This window comes from Molothrus aeneus, chromosome 14 (genome assembly GCF_037042795.1).
Source record: "Molothrus aeneus isolate 106 chromosome 14, BPBGC_Maene_1.0, whole genome shotgun sequence".
In the NCBI taxonomy this organism is placed as follows: domain Eukaryota; kingdom Metazoa; phylum Chordata; class Aves; order Passeriformes; family Icteridae; genus Molothrus; species Molothrus aeneus.
In genome coordinates, this window is record NC_089659.1 from 16,781,947 (window position 1) to 16,807,540 (window position 25,594).

Here is a 25,594-nt window from a genome sequence, read left to right on the forward strand (position 1 = left end):
TGCTGGTCACATCACTCCCCAGCACTCTGCAGCTCCATGCTGAACATGCACTTCAATGATTCAGGAGCTGTGAAATTCCAGGCTGTGATCATCCAGGCTGGAAGGGGAGTGGGGGCTGATTTATGGAGGGAGGTGTTGCTTTTGCTACATATTTTGTTTTGACATAATGCACAGTTGCCAATGTGAAAAAAAATTTTAAAAATCTTCATATGCTTCTCATTCTGCATCAGAATATGCCATGAGATATCAGCAAGCCTACATTTCATAAAGTAATAAGTGATGCACCACCCACATCTCTTTTTTTGCTGTTGTTGTTAACTCTTGTTTATGATTTAAACCAATAATCACACTAAACACTTGGAAATAAATTAAGCCTTTTCAGTCTGATTAAATTGGCTGAATGCTTTAACCATGTGACTTTGGCAGCTCTAATCATCCCAGGATAGTCAGGGAGTTAATCATGCAAATGTCTTCAGATATTTCACTCTGCAGAGCCGGGGTTTGGAGCCTGCACTCTTCCAAAGCATCTGATTTCTGCAGTGAGAGCTGCAACTTGAGCCATGCAAAACTTCCCAACCTGGAAAGCAGCAAGCCTGGTCAGGGAGCACAATTAAAAGGTGTTAATAAGGGGAATACAAGTGCAGCAGGTGAGCCCTGGCTGCAGGAACAGCTCCAACCCCTCAGCTCTCTGCTCCTGCCGCCCTCAGCTTTATCCCATGTATTTTCTGGACTCATTCTTTCTTTGTGCCCACTGCACAAGAGGAGATGGATGCTGTTCATAAATGATCCTTGCTCCCTCACTCTGTTTTGGAGACTGCACTTCCACTAATGCTGACACTCATTTACTACTCACAGTAATCTTTTGGTTTTTCTTTTTTTTCTACTTTCCTTTCTGAAGGAAAATTTTAGGATGAGTGAGGGGAGTCATGGGTTCCATCATTCAGTGAAATCCCTATTTTATTTTGATCAGAATCTGAACCTTTCCTACCATATCTTCTTTCCTATCTCTGGATTGATTGAAAAACGATTGCATCTAGATCTCACATTTTGATATTACAGCTGACCTTCTTTAAAGCTCTCATTTAACAGAGCAGTTGGAAAAAGACGGAATATGGTCAAAGAAACACCACAGATTCATAAAATTAATTAACCAATTAAATTTTTTATAATTTATCTCTTCTCTACAGAAGCAGATATTTTAAATTCCATTAAAATATGTTACTCTTATTAATAAGATTTAATATATGTGTCTAACTTTATGTACCACCTACTGGCTGGGTTTATTCCTTGATTAACCCACCCAGACACTGCTAAAACAATTAAGGGTAATGAAAGCACAGTAACTCAGTGCAGAAAATAAGGTCTCAAAAAACCTTCAGAAAATATTCCCTGAATTTTAAATTTTGCAATTGTATTGGAAAGCCCAGTTTTAGTTCAGCTCTATAGAATGCAGCCAACCAATCAGACCTAAAACCAGCAAATTAGTGAAGGAGATTAAAATCTCTGTTAGGGGTAAGACAAGGAAGGATCAAAAATAGAATTTTGTCAACTGCTGTGTGCCACCAAAAGATGTCAGTGATATCTTGTCATTTTATAAATGGATGACCCTGATTTTGCTTGCCCAAGAAGAGTGGGAGTTATGATTCTGCAACACAACAAAGCATAAGTGACTTATCAGGCTTTTAAGGGCTGGAAACAAATTCCCCAAACAATAAGCAACAGAATTGATTGAATTTATAACTGACACTACACAGAATTTATTTGTAAAATTTAAATGAGTTAGCTTGCCGTGCCTGGGAAGAAACACAAGACAAATCTAGGTCTTATAAATGAGTCCCAGAACCAGTTTGTTTCTTCCTCTGCTTTCTTCCCACACTCAGGAAGAGCCTTCCTCAATGACATTAAGGTTATGATGGAAAAAATGATTCCTCTGGAAGTCTATAGAGATTTTGTTAATATGCCTTTATGATGTGATATTATGACGGCAATTCAATTTCATTGCAGGCCTAATGAGACCCTGTTACAATGTCAAAATGAAAGGAAACTGTATTAATCAAGTTATAGTACCCCGAGAGAAAGAAAAACCTAAAGAAATTAACCCCATTAAAAACTATTTTAAAACAACATTAAGATTTAGTGAATTCAGAATTGCTTTGCTTTTGTTGGTTTAGTGCTTCAGGTGGAAGTTAAATTTGGCACTGATTTACAACTCATTAAATATATTGACATCAGGGGAATCAGGGAAAGTTTTAAGGAAATACAAACAGAACAAAATTCAGACCAACTGCTGTGGTTATGCAAAGCACTGGGCACAACCTGATTAGTCCAAAAGTGAAAATATCTTTTCCCTTCAGAGAAACCAGAATTTCTACTTTTCTCACAGCAAAAAAAGGTGGCAATTTGGCCACTCTCTCAGAATTTAAGTTTTTGTATCTCAGCTCTTTGATAGAATATTGGAATTTGTACTAAACACAGTAGAATTAAATTCCCAAAATTACGAAAGAGAAACAAATTGGAGTGGAAAATTCTCACTGATCTTATTAGAAACCAAGATGCAACTGGCAGCAATAAAGAGCTAGTGCATACCCTGAAGACAGAGGAACCTTGGTTATGTCCCAAGCTGTCAAAACTGAGGCTAAAGAGAGAAGCCACAACTGATAAACACCTTTTGTAGCAGCGCCTTTGAAATCCCCTGTCAGGGAGATTAAGTCAGAGTTATAGAAACAGTTTAAGTCTAAACATGGCTATATATAATAATTAAAACAAACAAACCCCTGGATATATTGATTAAAAAAAAAAAAAACTCAGATTTTTGTCAACACAGACTTTTAATGTGAATTCTTTGAATTTTACATCAAGGATTTTTGTCCTTTGTTTCTTATTAGGTGCAGAAGTTTGAGCTGCAATATTAATGAGAATTTGATGAGGGCTAGCACAGGGATTCCATCTAAAATGTGCCACTGTCATTTTCCAAACCATTTGTTAGTGGCAAGGTAAAGTTTTGCTCTCTTTAAAATCTGCCACCCACCTGAGCAGGTCACGGAATTCCCAGTGCAACAGGCAGGGTGAGACTGAAATATGGAATATTTTATAGAACAGGTACATTCCAATTTTCAGCAAGGTACTTGTAAGAATTAACTCAGCAAAACCTTAGCAGCAGACATTTTGGACATGCACCAAAATATTGGAACAAGTCAAATCCTGTTCCTCATTTCTGCAAACACTGATATTTACATGGCACCACCAAGAAAGATTTGCAAACTCATGAGATTTCCATTGATTTTTGGTCCTGTTACTGTCAGACATGCAGAGATGGCACTTTGTCATTACAGTACTGAAGAAAATTGAGGGCAGGAAAGTATAAACTCCTCCTGAACTCAAAATCCAGGTTCTATTTTTGCTTCTCCTTTCCTGATATACACAAACACACATACACAGAAAATCTCTTTGAAGGTAGTTGGCACATAATAAATATCTTTGGTTTCAGCTGTCTACAGTAAAACTTGAATCAAAATCTGTTTTGAACAGCATTATTCAGTACATAAAATTCAATATTGGCACCAAATGTTCCATTTCTTCAAAATTTGCATTTTCAGTTTTATGATATTTATATTTTTCTTTTGGCAAAGTGCTTAGGAAAGCATATCTCAAAAGGATGGATTTTTCCTTTTTCTAGGTTTGTGTTTATAGCAGAAAATTCAAAGGCAAAGCTCAGGTCATATTCCCAAAGTCAGACCTGATGGTTTCATTCCCTACCACAGAAATACAATATCTTTTATATTAATAATTCTTATCTCCTGATCTAGAAGCAGAGATAAACAGAACACTTCAACAATACTGTTCTGCTAAACCTGCAGCCAAATGGGATCAAGGAACTGATAAGAAGCTTCTCCTACACACAAAAACCTGAATATTCCTGTCATGGCTGTGGGCTCTTACTTGTCCATTTTCTTTCACCTCAAGAAATAAAGTTGTTTCATCTAAAGAACTAAAGATTTTAATCTGAAATGGAAAGGTTTTGATAGATGTAGACCAAAAGTCATCTAGGCCAAGATTTAATTAGACCGGTTTTCAGACATGCATGAAAATGCTTGTTGTGATTTTCAGTAGTGAGAGAAGAGAAGAGAAGAGAAGAGAAGAGAAGAGAAGAGAAGAGAAGAGAAGAGAAGAGAAGAGAAGAGAAGAGAAGAGAAGAGAAGAGAAGAGAAGAGAAGAGAAGAGAAGAGAAGAGAAGAGAAGACTTTTCCTGAGGTCACCAAATATTCAGGGGTCACTGGAAGCCTGCAGTATGAGCTCTCACATAAGAGAGTTAAATATTTTTTAAATCTTTGTGGGAGAAAGAGAAGTCATTTGCAGAAATAGGAATAGCATTTTTCTATAGTAGATTCAAGTGTCAAGGTTCATGTTCACCCAGAAAACCTTAGCACACTCCATATTCCAATTTTTCTTTTTTTTTTTCTTCTAAAAGTATGTTCACTCTGCTTTATTACATGTTTCATGCTTTGACTGAGCAATAAAAAGCTGTAGGCAAAGAAACACAGCACAGCATGAGCTGGCAAGGCCTTGACAAAAAACACCTCAACAGTTCTGCCACCACAGCTAAGAACAACCAGTCAATAAAAATCCCATGCCACCAGCTCTCAGAACTCAGACATCATCTCTGCTTATCTCCAGCCCTTTAACGCCTAGAAAATAACATTTTCTGCAGCATTTTACTTATTCTTTAGCAAGATTCCGCAGTAAATGTTCTTGTTTTACTGTCTCAGTTAGTATAATATTATTTAGATTGAGGCTCTATAATAATTTCTGAGATTTGAGCCTGTGCCTTGTACAAATTTTATGGAAAGCGTCAAGTCATGGGGCTGATGGCACCCTCAGACATCATTGTTAACAGCTATGAATTCCTTGACAAGTGAATAGGAAAATAAAGTTACACTTGGATAATCAGGAGAGACTGTAGAATGTTTGGAACACACAGCATTTATTATGGCTTTGTAATGCTGGGCTGTAAAACAGCAAAAACATTTAAAACAGATTTAAAGTTTTATTCGCTGCTAAATCTACTCCTCTGTTTAAACAGCAAAAAGGGTTTAATAAAAAAAAAGATTATTTTTTCCTCGAGATTATCACTGATGCAATGAATGTTTAATTTTGAGGGTGGAAGAAAGAAAAGGCAGCATTGTTTAATATATTCAAAATATTAATTCATTTTTTGCTCGATGTAGACCAATACAGAAATGCTGGTACTGGTCTCACCTTTTCCTAAAAAGGGGCCAAGTCCACAAAAAGGGTTTGTTTATAAACTCCCTGGCAGAGCTTCATTGTACACATAATTGTCACACCAGGGTGGGTGTGAGAACAGTGACCCTTGCCACTTAAAGCACATGACAGACAAAATACAACAATGGGATGGGTGAACTGCCTGGATGCCGTTTCAGGATGGGTCTGCTCCTTTGGGGTTGTGGATTTTCAATGGATTTCTGGTTGAAATGTACATTTTTACAGTTCACTTCGAAGAACTGGAATTCTTGCTCTCATCAGTTCTGGGGTTTTCCTTTCCATCTCCTCCACCCTGTGATGCTGGCTCTGCTAAAATCTCTCTTCTTGCTCTATTTCCTCACAGGCTCTGATTCCTGCTCCCCCTTTTCCTCCCACCAGTATTCCTTTTTGAAAACAACATTTCTCTGCCACACCTGGGCTCCTCTGAGCCACAATACTGCGCCCAGAATTCCTGCAAACAGGAAAACTTTCTCTTTGCTGCAGAGATAATATTGACTTTTTTTTTTTAAAGTCCAGGTGTCTCTTAAGAAATAGTCATCCATCAGCCACTAATAAGCAACAATGTGGTATTTAAAAGCTTCTTTTCCTCAAAATCTTATCTAATCCCTTTCCTACCAAGGCAAAAAAAGTCTCCAAGTGAGCATCTTGTAAGAAGTCAGAAATCAGAGTTTTCTCTTGATGGTAGGAGCCAGCAGAGCCTCCATTAGGGAGTCTCTTGTGATGGTTTATTTCATTTCACAAGAAGGAAGAAAGAGAAATCCATGAAGCTGTTCTGCAGTGAAGGGAAATAAACTCTCACATGTGCACCACATTTGAATTTTCGTGTTACTGGTGGCAACATGCCAAGAACCAGAGTTAAATTCTTTCCCAGCTCACTCTTTCGTCACCTACCACCATATAAATCAATTTATTACCAAGTCTACACAAGGTTAAGTAAGTACATGCAGCTCAGGCTCAGGTGTGAGTGCAGATGAGTTTTAATCCATTTCACAAGTCCAGCTACAGCTGTATTGTTTTCATAGCCTAAAACACGACTCGGCAGAGGAGCTGATGAAAGACTACATTTACTGATTATCTCCACTTTCCTTAGTTCAGTCCATATCATCTCCCTCACATCTTCAGCTCCCATCAAACGAATCAAGATGCAATGGAAATAAAAATAAGCATTTGAGACCTGCTTCTGAGAGCTGCAGGCCCAGTGGAGACACAGAAACGTCGACACTCACTGAGCAGAGCATTATTCAGAGCATCTGCCCATCCAGTGCAATGTGAGCTCCTGTCACTTAGCCCTGACGTGCCCAGCGCTGATACTCCAACAGAACCTTATTATCTTTCATGAGAATATGCTAATTCCTTTTGTACCGCTGATACACACTGTCCTCTGACATCCCCAACGTGTTCTGGTGTGATGTATTAATTCAAGATTATAAAAAATAAAAAAAGAAAGGACTATGCAAAGGCAGTGGTAAAGGCAGCTTATATCTGGTGAAAATGGATTAAAAGAATGAAATCATTCTCCCAGTAAAACTATTTTCCCCATATAACAATAGAATTTTCCCCATCGCTCTCACAGGTGCCAAGACTCTACCTGATATCCAGATTTTGGGTTATTAATTAACAGCAAGGCACATTATTAGCTGTGTTACTCTGTGGCAAGTCAAATTTTAAAGAGTTTTATCTTCCTATTAATTTCTATAGAACACATTGACTAATTAGGAAAATAACTTCTCCCCAATTCAATTATGATTGTGTATTATCAGACCACACTACACAGACATTTCTGCCAGCATTTTCAAGCAGTGAGTGACTATAATCACATGTACTTGATACACATAATTACAACACATTATTTTACAGCTAAGAACGAGCAGGTGGGACTTTCACAGAGCCTTCTTATTATATTTTCTACAATAGATTCCTCCCTTTTCATATTTGACTTCTCTGCCCTTCACCAATGTCCTCAATGATTTCTTCTGCCAAGTGCTTCACTACTTCACCTCCCCTAATTAATTCTCAACTTCAAATTCTCCCCTGACCCTCACATAACTCTCTGTAGATACAAAAGCTTTGAAACCAAAATCCTCAGTGAGCAAATGTTGGTCAGAGAGATTTTCTTCGAGCTTCTGCAGCTTTCAGTCTGATCACACAAAATGCAGCCCCAAATCCTGCTCTGAGCAGCACGTTACACTTTTGTACCTCAGTGGCATTTTCCCGTTGTTGGACTCCAGAAAAATCACAAAATTGGGGTCTGAGTGTGGAGATGAACCTGCAGGTTCACTCTCAGCAACGAGACTTTGCAAAGATAGAGTCTCCTGAAATTCCAGCTCTTTTTTCCTTCACTTGCCAAAGGAATCCTCCTCCTCCAGCATATGTGTAAGCAGAGAATACAGAATGAAAAGTGCTGGATTCCAAAACTTGGCTGAACAGATTTCTAGCTTTACTTCAGTATCTTTAAGAAAAGAATTTTTTTAAAAATCCCTCAGGTTAAGGGGAAGTTGAGAACAGCTGAGATAGACAGAGGATGGTAAAAATTATAGCATGAACAAGAAAAAGGCACCATCCTCTCTAATCCTGCTTGATTTACAATCTCTGTCATTCCTGAGTTTAACCTGTTGTACAAACACAGGCAGCTGATATTGGAGGCAGCTTTTGAATGGTACTTGAAGGACCTTGGAATCAATCAAAAAAGGCAAACCAAACCCAGCCCGAACAAAATCAACCAGCTATTAAGTCCACATAACCTATATCCAAAGTTAGAGTTCAACTGACACCTCAGGGAAAGACAGAAATATTTTGCTCCCAATTTGGTCTCTGGGCACTGTCATATCTGGTACAATATCTGACTCTTTTAGAAATGACATTTTCATGTCATAAAATCTAATTGATAGGCACTTCCAAGTGCTATTTTTAGAGATAACACCCAAGACTAGCAAATGCAATGCACGAAGAAGTTTATATGAAGTTAAATCAAGCTGTCCTGTCTCTGTTCAAGTCGTGCTTTTCTTGACAATAATGCACAATAACAGCGACATTCCTCAGACTGGAAGTTTCTGACCCTCATCTTTGCCTGAACTGTGCTTTCACTTGAAACAATATTTACCATTGACTTAAAAGCCCAGAGTTCTCCTGTGCCAGGAAATTGTTGTGTTTTGTTTGGTTGTCCTGGACCCCCCAGTCTCTGGATGATGAATCATTGTGCAGTTGATACAAGATCAGATCAGTCACATTTTCTGTGACTTCAGAGTCGATCTTCTCTCCTTTTTTTGGAGGAGCACACCAGGCTGAATAAAGACAAATTTTATTCTGGGCTTATTTCAGTCTTTCACCTTCCACAGGTTTATTCTCGTATTTTATGCCAGATTCCACCTTTTCTCACATTCCAGCAGGAAACTTTGATACACAATTTTTACTTTTTATCCTCAAATGACTTCAAAAACCCTGACTACAAGTAGCCTTTTGCTACAGGCATCTTCTCTGCAGCACAACCCAAAAAGTGAAGTGGCTCTGCCTCATTCACCCTCACGTGGCTCAGGTAGGTTTGTGACATTCTTTCCTCATGAGATCTATGGTCAAGTTTCTTTCATGGTTTTTTTTCTGATTTTTCTTGCTGGTTGCATTGTTGGTGTTTGTACACCTGCCTGTAAAGATTCCTCACACAGACTGCAAAGCATTTAGCAAACAACACTAAGCTCTTGATGTGTCAGATTTTAAGGAAAAGTATTTTTGATATTTTGAAAAAGTAAATGAATAGCAAACAATATATCTGCCATGAAGTGTTTTCTACTCTAGCATAGCTTCAGAAGTCATCCCTCTGCAATTGCCTTGAACTTGAGCAAAAGAATTACAAGTACAAACAGATAAACTTTCCAGCAAACTTAATTTGACTGAATTTAAGCCCATTGACTTTTGTTTAGTAAAGAGTCAGTCAACATAATTGTACCAAGGAGTCAGGAAATAATGAATAAACTGATCCTTGCGGAATTTTTCTTGCCCTAAATATCTTTAAGACATTTCAAGTGCATTAATATTCATAAAAGCATTGAAAGTGAGCCTCGCAATCTGATCATTTTGGGAAGGTAAACAAAATTCAGACTTTGTTTGTTGTTGTTATTCCAATATTGGGAATCTCCTCATCCACTCTGATCATACAAAAGAGACTTCCTGACAACTTCTATTAACTGATTCCACAGGGAAAACTCCAGATATTCATTTGCTCAATAGGCATGGCACTTTTCAGGGTGCCCTCATCTCTTTGAAGGTGGATCCACACAAGATCCCCAAATTCTCAGAGGGCTCTGTCCCACAGACCCACAAGCCAAGACCATCAGCAAGAGCCACCAAGAATATTCTTCCAGTTCCTCCATTATCAAGTATCTTCAAGCATATTGTGTCTGCATCACCTCCTCTCCATCCCAGCTACCCAAAATAAATTGTTAAAACAAAAACCAGGCTTTCACCTCACTCAAAAACCACTTTCACCTCACATGAAACCAGAAGGGGCATCCTGATGGCTCAGCTGGAGTTCTGGAAAGCAATTTCCATATGGAAATGCAAGATACTGATGTTAGTGAAGCTCCAAGTCCACGTATTCCTCAGCTACTTAATCATTTCTCCCAGACTTCACTAGAAATAGGATTCAGACAAAAAATGTCTATTGAAATGTGAGACACAAAACCGGTTTTGGAAGTTCTAATCACACATTCATAGCAGAACACATGACAAATGATTCAGAAGGATGTCAGGAAAAAGGACATCACAGTTAACTTCCTATTGACCTAGAATACAGTATTTTCCACCAGAAAACAGTAGGAGCAGTAATTTTAAGTCAAGTTGATGGATCTAAGTCCAAATCATCACAAACTTCAAACCCAAGCATTCAAGGGGTGTATTAAATAACCTGAAGAGAGCTCTCAAACACCTTCATCCCTTTTCCACTTAGCAAATAAACTAAGGGGAAATGCTCACACAAAAATAAAATTAAGAAAAAGGTTTAAATGTGCACATTATACTGGTAAAAAAAAAAAAAGTAAAAGAAAAGCAAATAAATAAAGTCATGAGGATAAAAGTGTCAAAAGTAGCCTGAGGTCTGGCAGCTGACAACAGTGGCCTGTAGGGAAGTCATTTGGGAAGCTCTCCAGAACCATCCTGGCACAGAGAACTCTCTTTAAAAGGGCAATTCACCCTAACTTCAGCTTTCCAGCCAGTAGTTGGCAATATTTATCACACAACAAGAAATAAACAAAAGTTTACCTAAATCAACATAAATCATTGGGAACAGTGAAGCTACATTTCATGCACGTGACCTTGCTGGCAGATATATACATTTTTCTGGTTAAATGGGGTATATCTTCCTAATGCCTTGTCAGGGGCTCTGCAGTTCTGGCTTATCTGAAATTCCAGCCTTGGACTGGCTGTGAAAACAAGAATAGACTGTAATAAAGTCAATTTTTGTTGTGCTCCAGCTCTTCCTTTGGAAAGGTCAGTGCCCTTGCAGCATGTTAGTTATGTTTTTAATTTGTTAGCTCTGCTATTTAAAAAATAAGCCAATTTCTCTCACACAGCTGCAGCAAGCACCAGAAATAAGACAAATAAACAGATGGCAGAGCACAGTCTAAAGGGTTTGGTTCAGCTATTGTACATGTAGGTATCTCCATTTTACATATCTGGCTTCAGATGTCCCAAAAAGTCAAAAGGGGTTGGTTTGAACTGAAAAAATATTTTGTCTGCAGACATAAAACTCCAGATCCACTCAAGATCCAGACTCTTCAGAGCCTTGCTATGCTGCACTTTCTTGTTAATATCTTTAGTGCTGATTTTTGAAAGAAGTAAGGATGCAAGTAGGGGTGAGAGGAATCATCAGAGCACACGAGTTTCAGATTGCAAAGCTTGCCCTTGATGGTGTGAGAGAAAATTCCATTTCAGCTGGATTTCTTTATGCTAACACAAAGCCCCCAAGACAAACAGAATTAAACATAGACAATTCAAGAAAGAGTATAATGCTATTATCCTAATTTGAAAATGAAGCTGTCAATTAAAGAGAAAAAAAAAACTGGAATGAAATCAGAGTAAGAAACAACAAATGAACTCTGCATTTTTATTTTCATCTGCTCTCCTCTATGGTAAAAAGGGTGAGAATTTCTTTTATTGCAGTTAGAACACTTTGATGAAAGAGTTTTCACTTTCTCTCATTCTTCTAAAAGGAAAATATCCAACCCAATCCAACTGTGGTAAATAACTCAGGTTTCTCAGGCTACAAATTCTTCTGTCCTGTAAGTTCCTACAGCTACAGATAAATGGACACAAAGAACTTGGATATCACTGAGCAAATCTTCACTCTTGTATGTCAGCCTACTCCTGGCAGCCTCTGGTTGTGCATCACTTTCCATAAAGTGACTCTACAAAAAGGAGGACAGAGATAATAGGCATAACTGGAAAATGCAGCATTGGAGAATGTGAATTCCAGATCTTTTTTTCTCCTAAGAGCCACCTCATTGGCCACTGGTTGGTATTCAGCAGCTTGCCCATTAACCCCCTGAAAATACTGTGTAATAAGGAATTAGCTTTGTGTTTGCCACCAATTACTGCAAGCTGGGAGCAGGAGCCTGTCAGCTAAATCTGTGGGTTTTTGAAAGGACAAAGCAAAACTGCAATGATCCTCTGCCTTCCCGAGATCAGCTGAATCAGGTCAGCTATTTAACCAAGGTTACCTTAAGAAAAATTAATAGAACAGCCAAAAAACCCAACAAGATCAGCTCATACTGGATGTTGAGAAGTTTTCTGCGCAACTGAAGTCAAATTTAGCCCAGATTTTTTCAGGAGGTGTTTGGAATTCCTCCTGATAACCTGCACTGTGTGCATGCATCTGCTGGGCAAGCTTGCCACAAGCAGACAATTAAAACACAGCAAACTTGCAGGATCAGCCTTCTGTCCTCTCCACATCTGAGAGAGATCTGGGTTTGTGCCTGGTCAGCACTTTGCTAATTAACTCTGTTCTGACTATTCTGCAGAAATGATGTTTTAGTTTGTAACGTATCAGATGAAAATCATGGTCAAACAAACTTGCACTGCAGAATGGTGAAGTCACTGTCAGCCTGCTGCATCCTACCCTGAGAAAGCTCAGAAGGAGCCCAAAATTTGATTATATCAATATTATATTTGATTATCAATATTATGCCCTCTCTCAATATGAGGAATTTGAACATGTACCAGAGTTTAGTATTTGAATGCACTATGAAATCTCAAACCAAGAAAATTAAAATACAGGCAATCTAATGAGATAAATGCAATGAATATCTCAGGACTAAGATGTGTTTAATCCAACTTTCTCGAAGTTGCTCTAGAAAACTTGTCATCAGTTTACTTAAAAAGGAGAATGCCTTCTGCTCATAATGCCATGTAATTCACAGTCAGAAATGTAGTATTCATTGCACACATGCTTGAAGAAGGCCCTTCAGGACAATTCTGACTAAAACTTAATGGTTTTTGCTTCTTCTTCTATTTTATTGGCTCAGAACAGAAGCCAGTACATGACATAAAGCTATTTTTCTCCTTTATCTGATACAGACTCGTAGCATATTGTAGTATGGTTGTAAAATAATTCTTCACCCCGTGCTACCAGTTTTGTCTATTAGGATTCTATGCTAAAAGTTTAGAATATAAAAGGTGAAAAGAGAATTTCCCACATTTTAAAGCAGCCCAAACAATCTTTGCAGCGAGCTCGTACATTCGCTGGAAGCAGAAACAAAACCCTGACACAACACAGGGGCTGGAAGCTGAAGGATAAATTATGCTTGCTGTGTTTTTCTGAATTGAATCCTGCCTGCATGATCAGCAGCATTCAGACTCTCAGCAGGAAGTCTCCAAAAGAGAGGGAAAACTAGGCAGGAGGTTTAAAGAAAGCCCAGAGAAATGCACTGAAGGAAATGCACTGAAGGAAAATTCTGGTTGAGAAGTGAAATTGGTTAAATTGCCTACAGCAAGTCTGTGCAGAAGAAGGGTCTACACTGATTTCCCTGCTTTGAGGGGTGGAGAGAAAAGCTTTGTGGAGCATGAAAGGCAAAAGCCTGTATGGAAAACTTGGACATTCATTATGGACAATTCCTGTACAGATAATCTGTTTTGGAATGGGACAGAATGAGGGAGACACCAAAGAAGCCACTGAGACAGAGGGAAGGGATGTACTTGAGGGAATCAGTCAGCAAAAGAACCACCAAAAGCTGAATACAAGAACAAGCTCCTGGGAACAGAAGATTCACCCTGGTCTGGGCCTGAAAACAAGGATTTGGAATGGCAGAGTGGGAGATTCTCCCATCAGTTTCCCCCAAAAGACAGGAGTCATTTCTGCTTCATCATTACTGGCCAGCAGGGGCTTGGAAGTGTTCGAGGCTGGATTAATTACGAATTTTTAAAACTCAGATCATGACTGGGATGTGGGAGGAGTAAGCCAAGCTCAAAAGCAGCTACAGAAGGAAAATGAGCAGCAGCCCTTGGCAATCACTCAGGAAGAAAAACAGGAGCTGCATTCTGAAGCAGCTGCTTGTCTGTGAATTAAACCCAGCAGTCACCCAGAGACTGATCTCAAATGCTGCCCCAGGCTCTAATGCGTGTCTGAGGGCATTTGTTTCTATCCAATAGATGGAACCAAGGAGCCCAAATCCCCTCAGCAGCTGAGAGGACCTCAGCCTAACTCCCTCTGTGCAGGTGATCTGCTCCTTCCTCAGCAGCACACCACCACAGCCTGCCTTTTCCACAGAACCAGGGGTTGCTCTCCCCTGATATCAGGACAATTTTTCAAACAGTAGAATTTTAAAAGTCTGTCTTCCAGGCACCATAAAAATGTCAATCTTGGTGTAAGGCATAAACTGACCAATTTGTCTCCAGGCAATTCAAGTGTACAGAAAGGGCAGAACAAATGCCTGGGCCAGAGCACACGAGACAAAATAGACTTAAGGACAGACCACTGAACCTCTCAGATTTCCTTTGTCTTCTGCACAATTTCACTGCAGATCGTGTGCTAAGGATAATGCCCAGAATCATCCATTAATTTAATGTTTGACCCTCAGCAAGGGTGGCTCTCTTCAGAATGGAGACAACCAAAGCTTTAGGTTGGACCTGTAGCTCAGCTGTGACTAGGAATGCTCAGTTTAATTTTTAAAACACCCAGAACTCTTCCTTGTGTAGTGCACAGACAGAATTTCCTTATTCTGAACACTGAAGAACTCACTTAAATTCCACCCTGTTTGTGAACACCTCGTAAAATGAAGGAAAAGCTATTTTTTCCAGGATTGGACACTAATGACATCATACAATAAATCTGGCCTTTAAAGGATTACTTTTCTTTCAGTATTGCCTCAAAACTGAGATATTACTGAAATATACTCAATATTACCCCATGAGTTACTTCTAACTTGCTTTTATGCCTCTGTTTTCATGAAGAAAAGCAAGAAGAAGCTGAAGAATGAATCACAACTGGGTTTGAATGTAAAGATGTCACCTTCTACAGCAAACATGCTCACTTTTAAAATCAGCTCCTTAGAGACAAGATAATAGGTTTCTAATGACCTAATTAATTTTACACCATGGGTGTTTTGCAAATATACAAAGTTAAACAGGAAATTCCTGTCTGTGCTTTGGTAAGACGTGGCTGTCTCCAAACAAATCTCTAAACCAATGTACAGTAATTCATGCCAGCAGTTTATTCTAATTACAGCTGAATATAATGGTTCAGCTGAGATGCCAAATTTCACTGCAAATAACACTTTGCTAGACAGTAAATAAAAGAAAATGAAAACAAATTGTGAATCCAAGTTATTTTAGCAGAAACCTTGGGTGTTTTTGAAACACATAAAGCTACTGAAAGGTATAATGTAAGTGATGGGATTATCTAATTCAGAAAATGAGAATAATTCATTTTAAAAGTAACAGACATATGTTTATTCACCTTAACACAGATCTCATAATATAATACTTTTTCCTGGATTCCCTGAAATTGTGATGGGGAAAATTATCATCAACTGAGAAAAACTGAGGTGTTTGTTCTTCCCCCTCTGTGACCATGCAGATTCTGGTCTGGCAACATGGATTTCAGGTGTTGGTTAACTCCTGGTGCAGAACCAGGGTAAATTGTCTTTATTCACTGCTGTATGTCAAAATTTTCCCTTACCTGTGTTTAGGAACATGCCAGGGCACCCCAGCAACACAGAGACATCAAAGCAGAACAAACAAGAAATGCAGCACCTCAGACAAGAGGGTTTTTCACAAGCAGATTATATGAAAATTATAGCTTTAGGCAAACAGCAGAGCTGAATGTTAAACAGGTCTTATAATTTTTATTTTTTTTTAAATGCCTTAGCAAACTTCTGTCCAAGTAGGAAAAAAAGTTTTGGAAAACACATAACAATAAGTAAAAATTATGTATATAGAATAAAGATGTGTTGCACAATAAAAAAGGTAAAAAGATTTTACATCTTAATAACTTTTAAGGAAACAAACAAATATTCTGCAAGACCATGTTCATACACAAGGAGAAGCAAAGACTGAGCTGTTTTTTCTTTGTTATTTTTAGGGAGACTGAGCATTCAATATCTGTATTTGAGATTTTTGAAACTTTAGAGGATTCAAAATTTAAAGACTTTGAAATCAACATTTAAATTAATAAAGCCATGTAAATAAAGGGAAAATAAAAGCCAATACCATCAAAATAAAGGTAAAAATGCAATCAAAGGAAACCATGCAGAAAAAGCAGGGGTAAGAAGTGGTATCCAAACCAACATGGCTGGAAGTATGGCAACAGCACCACCATATGTATCTTAGGAATTTTTTTGAAAAGACCCCAAATTCATTCAACAGAGGACAAGAGCCCACATTCTCTACACTAGGAGAGTCCCTCCTTTTTCATACTGGCACCCTGCGAAAAGAATATTCATTCTAAAAGGCAGAAAAAATCTGTAGGACAATATGAATGAGGCATGCAGTTAATCTAGTAAGATTCCATTAAGAAGTGAGCTGATGTTCAGCCAGCTAATTACCCATTCATTAAAACAGAACCATAAATGACATTTCCAACATATTACAAAAAACCCTCTGTAGTAATATTTTCCCATCTACATCTATTCTGACATTTATATTCTATGTCTCTTTCATAACTATTTCAAATAATTCCTCTGACATATTTAGGGGAAAATAGCTTAAAAAGAGATTACTTACCACCTACCAATGGCTCACAAAGAAAGGAGCGGGACAAAGTAATTATGTTGGGGTATTAATTTAGAATTGATGTGCTTGTAGTCCCTAATAATCACTATTGTGCTCTAATTTTTCCATGGTGGAAATTTTAAGGTGCTTGAAATTATTTGCACACTCCTATAACTCAAGATTCTCCTTTCCAAAAAACTCACTCATTTGATTCACAGAAAGTGATAAAGATTCACAGAAAGCACTGCTAAATTGGCATAAAAAATTGTAAATAACTCAATCCAGAGGTGGTATTTTCATAGTTCTGCTGCTGGTGGTGCAGCAGCTGCTGCTGTGCTCACCAGAAAAGGGAAGGGGAGCGAGGGGAGCACAGACACCTCCAGACAAAAGCAAATGTGGTTTGGACCAAAGGAGAATTGATTCTCAGTACAAATCGTTGTTTGTTGTGTGTTCACTCAGGCACTCCCTCACCTCTTTGGTTGGTAATTAGCAAAGCCACAAGAGCTGACAGTTGGCTGGAAATGGTACAAGCTCTGGGATATTTAGGCCAAATCTGCGCTCCTCTGAAGGACTTGAAAGTGGCTATTTCAGCACATTCTCACCTCAAGATTCTTGTATAAAGATTATTTCTTTGCTGTAACACTATGACATTTTAAATTTCCTATTATGATTAATAAATAAATAACATTTCCCCTCCACCCATTGGTCCATGTTCTGCCTTCCAAACTGCCCTTTGTTTGAGCAGTCTTTTCCATCTCTGCATCTTTTATCTCACAGTTCCTTATCCCTCTTCCACTACACATTTTTCTGACTTAACTTCTAATTCATATTTAAAATCCATCAAATTTTGTGCTGATCCCAGATTTATTTCCAATCAAGAAAACTTAGCAAAAAGTAGAAAAACAACTTCAAGAGAACCAAGTCAAAGCCAGCAAAGCACTTATCTGATGAGATAAGGACATCTGAAAGATTGAATGGCCCCAGCACAGGCTTGCAGCCCTGCAAATGTTCTCAGTGCCATAAAAAAGAAGGTGGGATGCCACAGTTTTACACGTGCTGTTGGGATAAAAGAGGCTCCATCTGATACTGAAGCTACAGCTCACACTGCATCTGCCAAGAACTGACCTACATACCCAAGAGAAGGGCTTGTCTCTCCTAAACATCTCTTTCCTTTTATTTGATGTCATTGAAATAATGGCATATTATTATCAAATTCACAGAAGTCAGAAAACAGATTGGTCAAATGATTGGAACAGCTGGCACATCCCTGGATAGAAAAGTGACCTTCCTGACACCCCTTCAGCTGCACTGCTCAGCACCCCAGAATTTCTGGAGGCTCCAGCAGAGCTGGGTGTGGAGCAAAGGTGAGGTTTCTGCCAAATGCCAGATGTATCTGCAGGCTGGGCTGGGGTCTGAACACCAACAATGAGGTCTGATCACAGGAGAGGTGTGGAATACAAAGAGCTGAGTAAGCATAGGGAAAGGAAAGGGAAAAAAAGGTCTTGAGGTGCAAAGGCTGCTAAAGGCTTCACTTCCCAAAAAAGAAGGTGGGAATTCTGCAGAAGCACCTGACTCTGCACATCCTCACAGGGCATAAGGCACCCACTGGGAGAGGAACCTAGATGGCATCACACAGCCATCGGCACCTGCACCAACACTTACCTGCCAAATACTGAACCTTCCAAAACAGACACAAACCCCCAAAGTTCATTAACTGACCTACTCTCCATGCTCAACATTCATTCTTAAGGAATCTTTCTAAGGAATACAAGTGTTAAGAAATTCACACTCAGAAGTGCAGCATGGACACAAGTATGAAAAACACAGAGAACTTTGTCCTGAATTAAAGGAATTAGGCTTGTCAAAAAAAAAAACCCAAAAAACCCACAAACAAAACCACACAACTCAAAATTTGTAGTTTTTAGTTTCCACCAAAATAAACAAGGAGAGGCACAAAGGCTTTAATGGAAAAGAGATTTTTTTGACCTGTTTTTATACCACATTAAATTAGATGTTAAATTAGTTGTGGCCAAGGACAATATATTGGTGGCAAGAGAGAACTTGCAATGTTCCTCGATTTCCTGGTTCTCTGTAACAAAAGAGAAACATGGAACCAGGCAAAGCCTGTTCCATTTCCCTCAGCCAGCCCCGTGGATGGAGATTCAGGACTGGAAAGAACATTCTGGATTAACCTGGACAAATCTAAGAGGATACAGAGAAGCACAACCCCTGAAAATTCTGCTTCCCATTCAGAAAACATCCAAAAGACTCATGACTCTAGACAGATACAGATAATTTAACACACCTAAAGAGAAAAATGCAGACAAGTCCCTCAAAAAAACTTAATGGAGAAGTCTCAGAGATTTAAGCAATGCCTCACAATCATTTGTAATAGGATTATTCTCACACAGATCTTTTTTTTTTCTGCCTGAAAAAATATTTTTACATCGGCTTTAACATATTTAAAGGTCCCCACATAGACATAATTTATTGCAATCTGTTAGGGGATTCTGTTCTGTGAAAATGGGCTGATCAAATGTTTCTGATATGGGTCACGATCATCCAGTGGTGTACTTTCATTTCCTTGGTGGGAAGCTCTCACCAAGTAAGGATTTCAAAAAGAAACCATTCTGGGACAAAGTCACTAACATGAAAAATAGTCACAGTGTCCTCTTTAAAGCACATGGCATTTAGTTTACATTTTAATTACAGAAAATTCCACCACAGTAATTTAAAGGAGAAATAGTTCTCACATTGTGCTCAAGTTTTTTTTCCCGAATTGCACATTTGGACACAGTCTCACCAAGAACTCGAGAACGACTCTCTTCGAAATAAATTGGTACTAAACAAAATGTGTTTACTCCCTGTGTATGAAAGTGCATTGTTCAAAACCAGAATGTGAGCAACTTGGAACAAATTTGAGAGCAGATGCACGGGGTAGTGCTGTTAAACAGCGTCGCTTTTAAGGCTCTTCAAAGCCTCAGTCCGCAGGCAGTGGGAATGCAGCTCCAAGATAAAATACCTATCAGTGGCACTGGAGTTTGCAGCAAAAATAATTGATGGGGAGTTGGGCAGAGTGGATTATAAATTGCAGGGTGCAGGCAGTCATTTCTGGTCAATGTAGATATTAGATATAAAGACAGTTGCTGGCGCAATAGAGGGCAGAATAACCCACTAACTAGGAGGATTATATTTTATTGATTGGTAAGAGATAAAACACCTATATGATCCCAAATTAGTTTTCACTGCCTTATGAAGAAAAAAAAAATCTCTTTTCGCAAACCCTGCATCAAATATTAATCAAGCAATAATTAAATAGGATAAAAAAAACTGTCCTGATATTTCACTTGCAATCATTTTCTTGGTGTGTTAAATAACCCAAGCATGACTGAATAAAACTGCTGTACTCTAATACTGGATTTTTAAATTTTAATGTTCTGTTTTATTCCTAAACCCTTATTAGAAATGCCACTTTGAACTGGTAACTTCTGGTAGTCTATGGAATGAGAGTGTTGCTCATCCTCAGCGCAGTGAGATTTTAGAGCAGGACCAATACAGTAAAATGAGGCTTTAGGTTCCTCTTTTGTGTTACCTGAACCATTTCACTTTCACTGCAGGCTTTTTTAATTATGTTTCTACGACAGAATCTCGAGGTCAGAGAGGCAGATACAAGAGAGCTTTTACCTCCCCTCTCAGCCAGCAGTCACACACGTGCTCAAGCACTTTTTAAAGGCAAGAACTTCCTCACCAGATGCTTGAAGGATCCCTGGCCTACTGAGGGTGCACAATTAAGCAGTCAAGATGCAATTATGAGCTCAGGTTCTGCAGCTTCTGTGCTGGACTCTGCCAGTGACTGTTTCATTACCTGTTAATAAATCATTGCAGGTAGAGTGGGCTGTTAGATTAATTGTGGTTAATGGGAAGTTCATGTCTGACATCACAACAAAGTGGGATCTTTAATTTACAATAGATAAGGTAATAAATATCAGGGAAAAAGTCTTTAAGAGATGCTGTTTTAATTATCTTAATTCCTTTGATTTGCACTCTGGAACCCAACTAACTCCTCCTTTTAATATTCATGGATCTCTTGCTGATGGTACACACCCATAGAGTGACTTTTGCCGATCATGTTACCAGAACAAAAGCAAAGTATTCATGATTTCAATTACAAATCCTTTTGAAAGACTTCAAGATAGAGAAGTTACAGCCTGTTACAAGCAGGTTGAGTGAGAGTGGAGCTCTCAGCCTGGTAAAGAAGTCATGGTCAGCTTTACATGTTCTCCAAGCATCTGACTTGAGAACTCATTATATGAACTTCATCTGCATCCTCTGCAGAATCAGGGTCTTCATATGACAAATACCTTAAAAATAATTTTCAGAATTATTGGTGATGAAGGGAAAAAAAATGCCCTAAATGTCCTTGTTCAATAATTAATTCAGAATTTGTGTTGTTTTCAGAGATCACAATTGATGGCCAGCACAACATGTCCTGGCTCATCTGCACTTCAAAGACAAAGTGAGTTTTGTTTAGTTTGAACCTCCACCTCTCATTGTCATAAATTTAAATAACACATAAAACTTCTAGCTCTGAGAAGAAGCAGAAATGAGGCAGCAGTCAGAGCCAGAGGGATCCCAGCTCATGGGCTGTGGGACTCTGCTGGCTCAGAGACCAGCGTGGCTCCCTGCAAAGCTCCAGCCCTGGCTCATTAAGAGCCAAACTGGCAGCCTGACAAGATCCTGCATTTCCCAGCTCTGCACTCCTCCAGCAGCCAGTGTGGAACCTTCCTGCCCAGGGAATTTCTGCAATTTGCCTTCCATCAAATCACTTCTGCTGCGAAACATCGAAATCCTGTGAAACGCAGAAGTTGTTTTCCTGCAGACTTGTACAGCTCTGAATTTTTCCATGCATTACACCTTGTTCCCACCTCTGGGATCAAAGAATATTGTGTTTGGGAGTGAATCTTCCCTAAATTCTGTTATGGCTGCAAACAGATGATGCCCATGGAGCTGAACAAAGCTGCACCTGCTGCAGAGACACACCTGCACTGCTGAGGGATTTGGCTGGGGACCCACTCAGGCCAGGACAATTCTATTATTTCCCCCACTGGTCAGCTGAAGGCAGGCTGCCCAAAAAGCAGAAAAGTTCTCTTTAAAAGAGCAGGAAAAGAAGCAGATGGCCCTGAATAAAGATATCATACTTCAAGAAAATGAAAGTTATAAAAAATGAAAACTGTAGAGTTAAATCTGGGGAAATAAAACACTTTAACTTTGCATGGATGTAATTTAAAGGCTCCATAAAAGACTTGAAGCAAACATGGAGCAGATAGAAAAATAGGCTCTAAGCAAGTGACCAGAAACCTTCTCTATCTACTTTCAGAGCGCTTAGATTGTAGCACATAAAATATTGAGCTAAAAGAGAACTATTGATGTAGATGTAATGGATGTGTAAGCAAACTTGCTTTTTGTGTACATCTTAAAAGTAATTTAGAGCCTCATATGTTGGGAATTGCTGAGTCTAATTTTTAGCCTGGAGCAAATTTTTATAGCTAAATATCAAACTCTAATGATAAGGGTTTCTAATGGTCAGGCTTAAGTACTTTTCTGCTGCCAGGTATTCTAAATATCCCAGCCTACCTTTCCCAGAGCTGATTCCAGAAAACAGGCTGTTCACATTCTTCACATAAACTTGAAATTTCTACAACTTGAAATTAGGCATTATTTGGAGACATTTAAATCTCATCTGCTTTAATGGAGAGCATGTGTTCATTTTCTTTCAAACTACCTTTGAAAGGATCACGAGCAAGTAATTAAAACTATTAGTTGACATTTCAATTCTCAACAGCTCTATCTAGAGTAAAATTGTTCTCTTTAGAAATGGTAAAGATATTCAAAACAAATAATTGCAAGTTACTGAGAAAATCGAAACTCTGAGTGCTCTTCATTCCATTCACATTAAACTAACTTCTCTTGACCTCTCAGTTTAAAAACAACACTTTGGGTTTTTTTGCAGTTGATGTAAAATGAAGTACAAAAGTGCCTGTGCTTTTAACCAACTGGAGGCAGAAATGCAAACATAATTTCCTGGGCCTAATAGAAACCAATATTCATATTTCTGGTAGCCAGCTTGGAATAGAAACGCTGTTATTCTCTAGTGTCACTCATTCAGAGAAAGGAGTCCTTCAGAAACGGCACTATGAAAATGTTATTAAAAAATTGTTGTCCATTCCACAAGAAACTGTACTCTTTTAATCCTGTGATGCCTCAAGTTTTAGCTTTTATATTTTTCAGATTCTGTGCTGCTTTAGTGTGTGGGTCTGGGATACATATGAGAGGATGGTGAGCTCTGTGCACAGAGCAGGGAGACAAAACAATTCCTGCTCCAGCTGGGCATCAAGGACAAATGACCCAAATCTCAGCCCAAGAGCACAAACCCCGTGGGCTGGAGAGAGAAAAACAAGGATGGGACTGCAGGGGCTAAAGCTGGAATGGGACAATGAACTGCAAGATGCAAATGGAGCAGAACTGATCCCAGGGACAGAGCCCGTGCCCGGCCGAGCATTTTGGGGCCATTTTGGTTCATCTTGGGTGCAGTCCTGGCTGGGCTCTTGTGCTGCCCAAGGTGGATCCATTGAGGAGATCCTTTGAATAAATCCCTGCTTTATTCTCTAACTCTGCCCAGCCTCTGTTCCAGGGCAGCCTGCACAAGGCATCACCTGGACAGGTCAAAGGACCTGGCAATAAATCAGGGACAACCCAGGAGCAGATTTCTGCCTTCTGCAGGCACCAAAAGACAAAATAACCCCACCAGGACACACCGACATTGCAGGTGCAAGACTTCCAGGGATGGCAAATCTTGGCTTTCCCTTTCTTTACCTTGGTGTCTCAGGTCAGGGGCAGAACAGGAAATAAACCAAAGATTTCCTCACTGTCAGTTGTGTCGCACACAGAACATTCCAGGTGTTGCCAGCTGATTCAGATTTTCTCTGAAACCCTGCCCTGAACACCCAAAAACTGATGAAAAGCATCAGCAGTCCAAACAATCAGCTGGCATAAACTGGAATAGAATTCTTAGGCTTGCATTCTTAATACCTCTTGATTTAATCCGATATATTGAGCACACAGAAAATACTGCCTCAATTTTGCAATTAACTGCTGTGGACTAATTACACTGCTATAGTTTATAATCAGCAGAAGGTCCAGTTTTAAGAACAGTATGCCAGAGTGCAGCAATACACCTCCTTAACTCTTAAAAGAAAAATAACAAAACCTAATAAATTATAAAAGGACTGAATGGCATATTTTTTCACTTAAATGGTTAAGATGATAAACCACTGAAATCCAATATTAACTAAGAATAAAAAAAAGAAAAATTCAGTGATTTAAGTCTGTTGATTGCCAAATTAATTGTATTTACACAGTAATGTTTAAGTACTAGAAACTGCAATGGAAAAATCCTGAATATCAATTATGTTAATTATGATTGCAGATCATTGAGAGAAAGGAAAAGATCAGTCTTTTTCCCCTTTATTTTATTTAGTATGTGCTTTTCTGTGCACAGTGGTGAGATGAGAGCTCCAGTTGCTATAACAACTTAACTCTCGATTATAATCAACAATCATCTAAGTTTAATTGCCATCCTGCCCTTCTAAACCAACATGTTCAACAGCAGTTGCATGAATTCCATCAATTCTTCCACTAAAATCTATCCAGCATCTCAAAACAAGCTGGAGAATTCTCACCCATCAGAGTCAGCCTCAAGTTGTGCTTCCCTTCCTTATGGTGGCAATGCACATTCCAAAAGCTTTACTCTGCCCATGAGAACGTCCTTGCACACTCTGATTAAATCCAAAACTGAATATCAAACAGAACTGAAACTCTATGAAACAAAATAAATTAAAATAGCACTTCAAAATTGAAAATATATTAATTTTTTTTTTGAGAGTAGGAATGTCCCAACTTTGTACAAAATTCTAATTAGGTTACAGCAAGAGTTAAATCAGACATAAAAAATAAAGTGATGGGAAGAGAGGATGGAGCACCCAATGAAATTTAAAATCTAGTGTTGCAAAAAGACTTCAAAGATTATTTCCAGCTTATAATGAAATATGAAAATTTCTATTGTTGGTCTCACTAATGTTTCATTCAAGTAATCAAAAAATCATATTTGAAAAATGGGAAATTTGTTGCTGTTCTTCAAATATTCTGTAATTCAGGCCCTGTGGGCTCAGAATAAAATTAAGCCTTATCATTTACCCATTAATTATGATGCTGAGCTGTATCAATGGGCCTGGTAAGTGACAGCAGAAACAGACAATCAGAGCAGAAGGAAAAAAGGATTCAGCATCAAATAAGCCATGGTTAAACAGAAGATAAAAGAGGTTTTTTTTTACATAAGGTAGGAAAGATAAACAAGTGATGCAGCACTAACTGAGATAATTGATTCTTTCTGAACAAAAACAAGGCAGGCTCAAATTGTACTCAAACTCAGGGACTTTTGCAGTCACTGTTTCCTGCCTCATGCCCTACATCTCTTTTATAGCCCAGAAACTTGCAAATAATGCAGCAGCAGCCCAGAGCAACAGTAAAACCATCAGGTGCATGACCTCACTTTCATTTATAGCACAAGCTGAGATCCCAGACAACTGTTTCAATGCAGCAGTGGAAGCTAAAGCAAAGAACAAAACTGGATAGCACAAATGATTCAGCCCCAGCCAAAACTTCTGGCAAAGCAGGAATTTGTTGACTCCACCTCTTTGAGTGTGTTACAGGGAAAATGCAGCAGGTGCATGAGAAACATGAGAAAGGTGGAATTTGCCTGCAAACGAGGGTGCGGGTGCAGCTCTGACAAAAAGAATCTCCCACTGTGCAATCCTACCAGGCTGCAGAACAATCAAAAATATACAGTCTATTCAAGCCTTTTTATCTATTTATTTGTCTATTTCATTCAATTATAATGAATATTTACAATTAATGAATATTATTTTTAGATATCTAAATGCATAAGGACTTTATAGGAAGCCGCAGCACTGTAAAAACAAATCGTGCTGAATTTTTGGACAGCGACTGAAGGATTCTTTTATCAGAAATCAACAATTCTAAAACATAATAATTAAATAAGAAC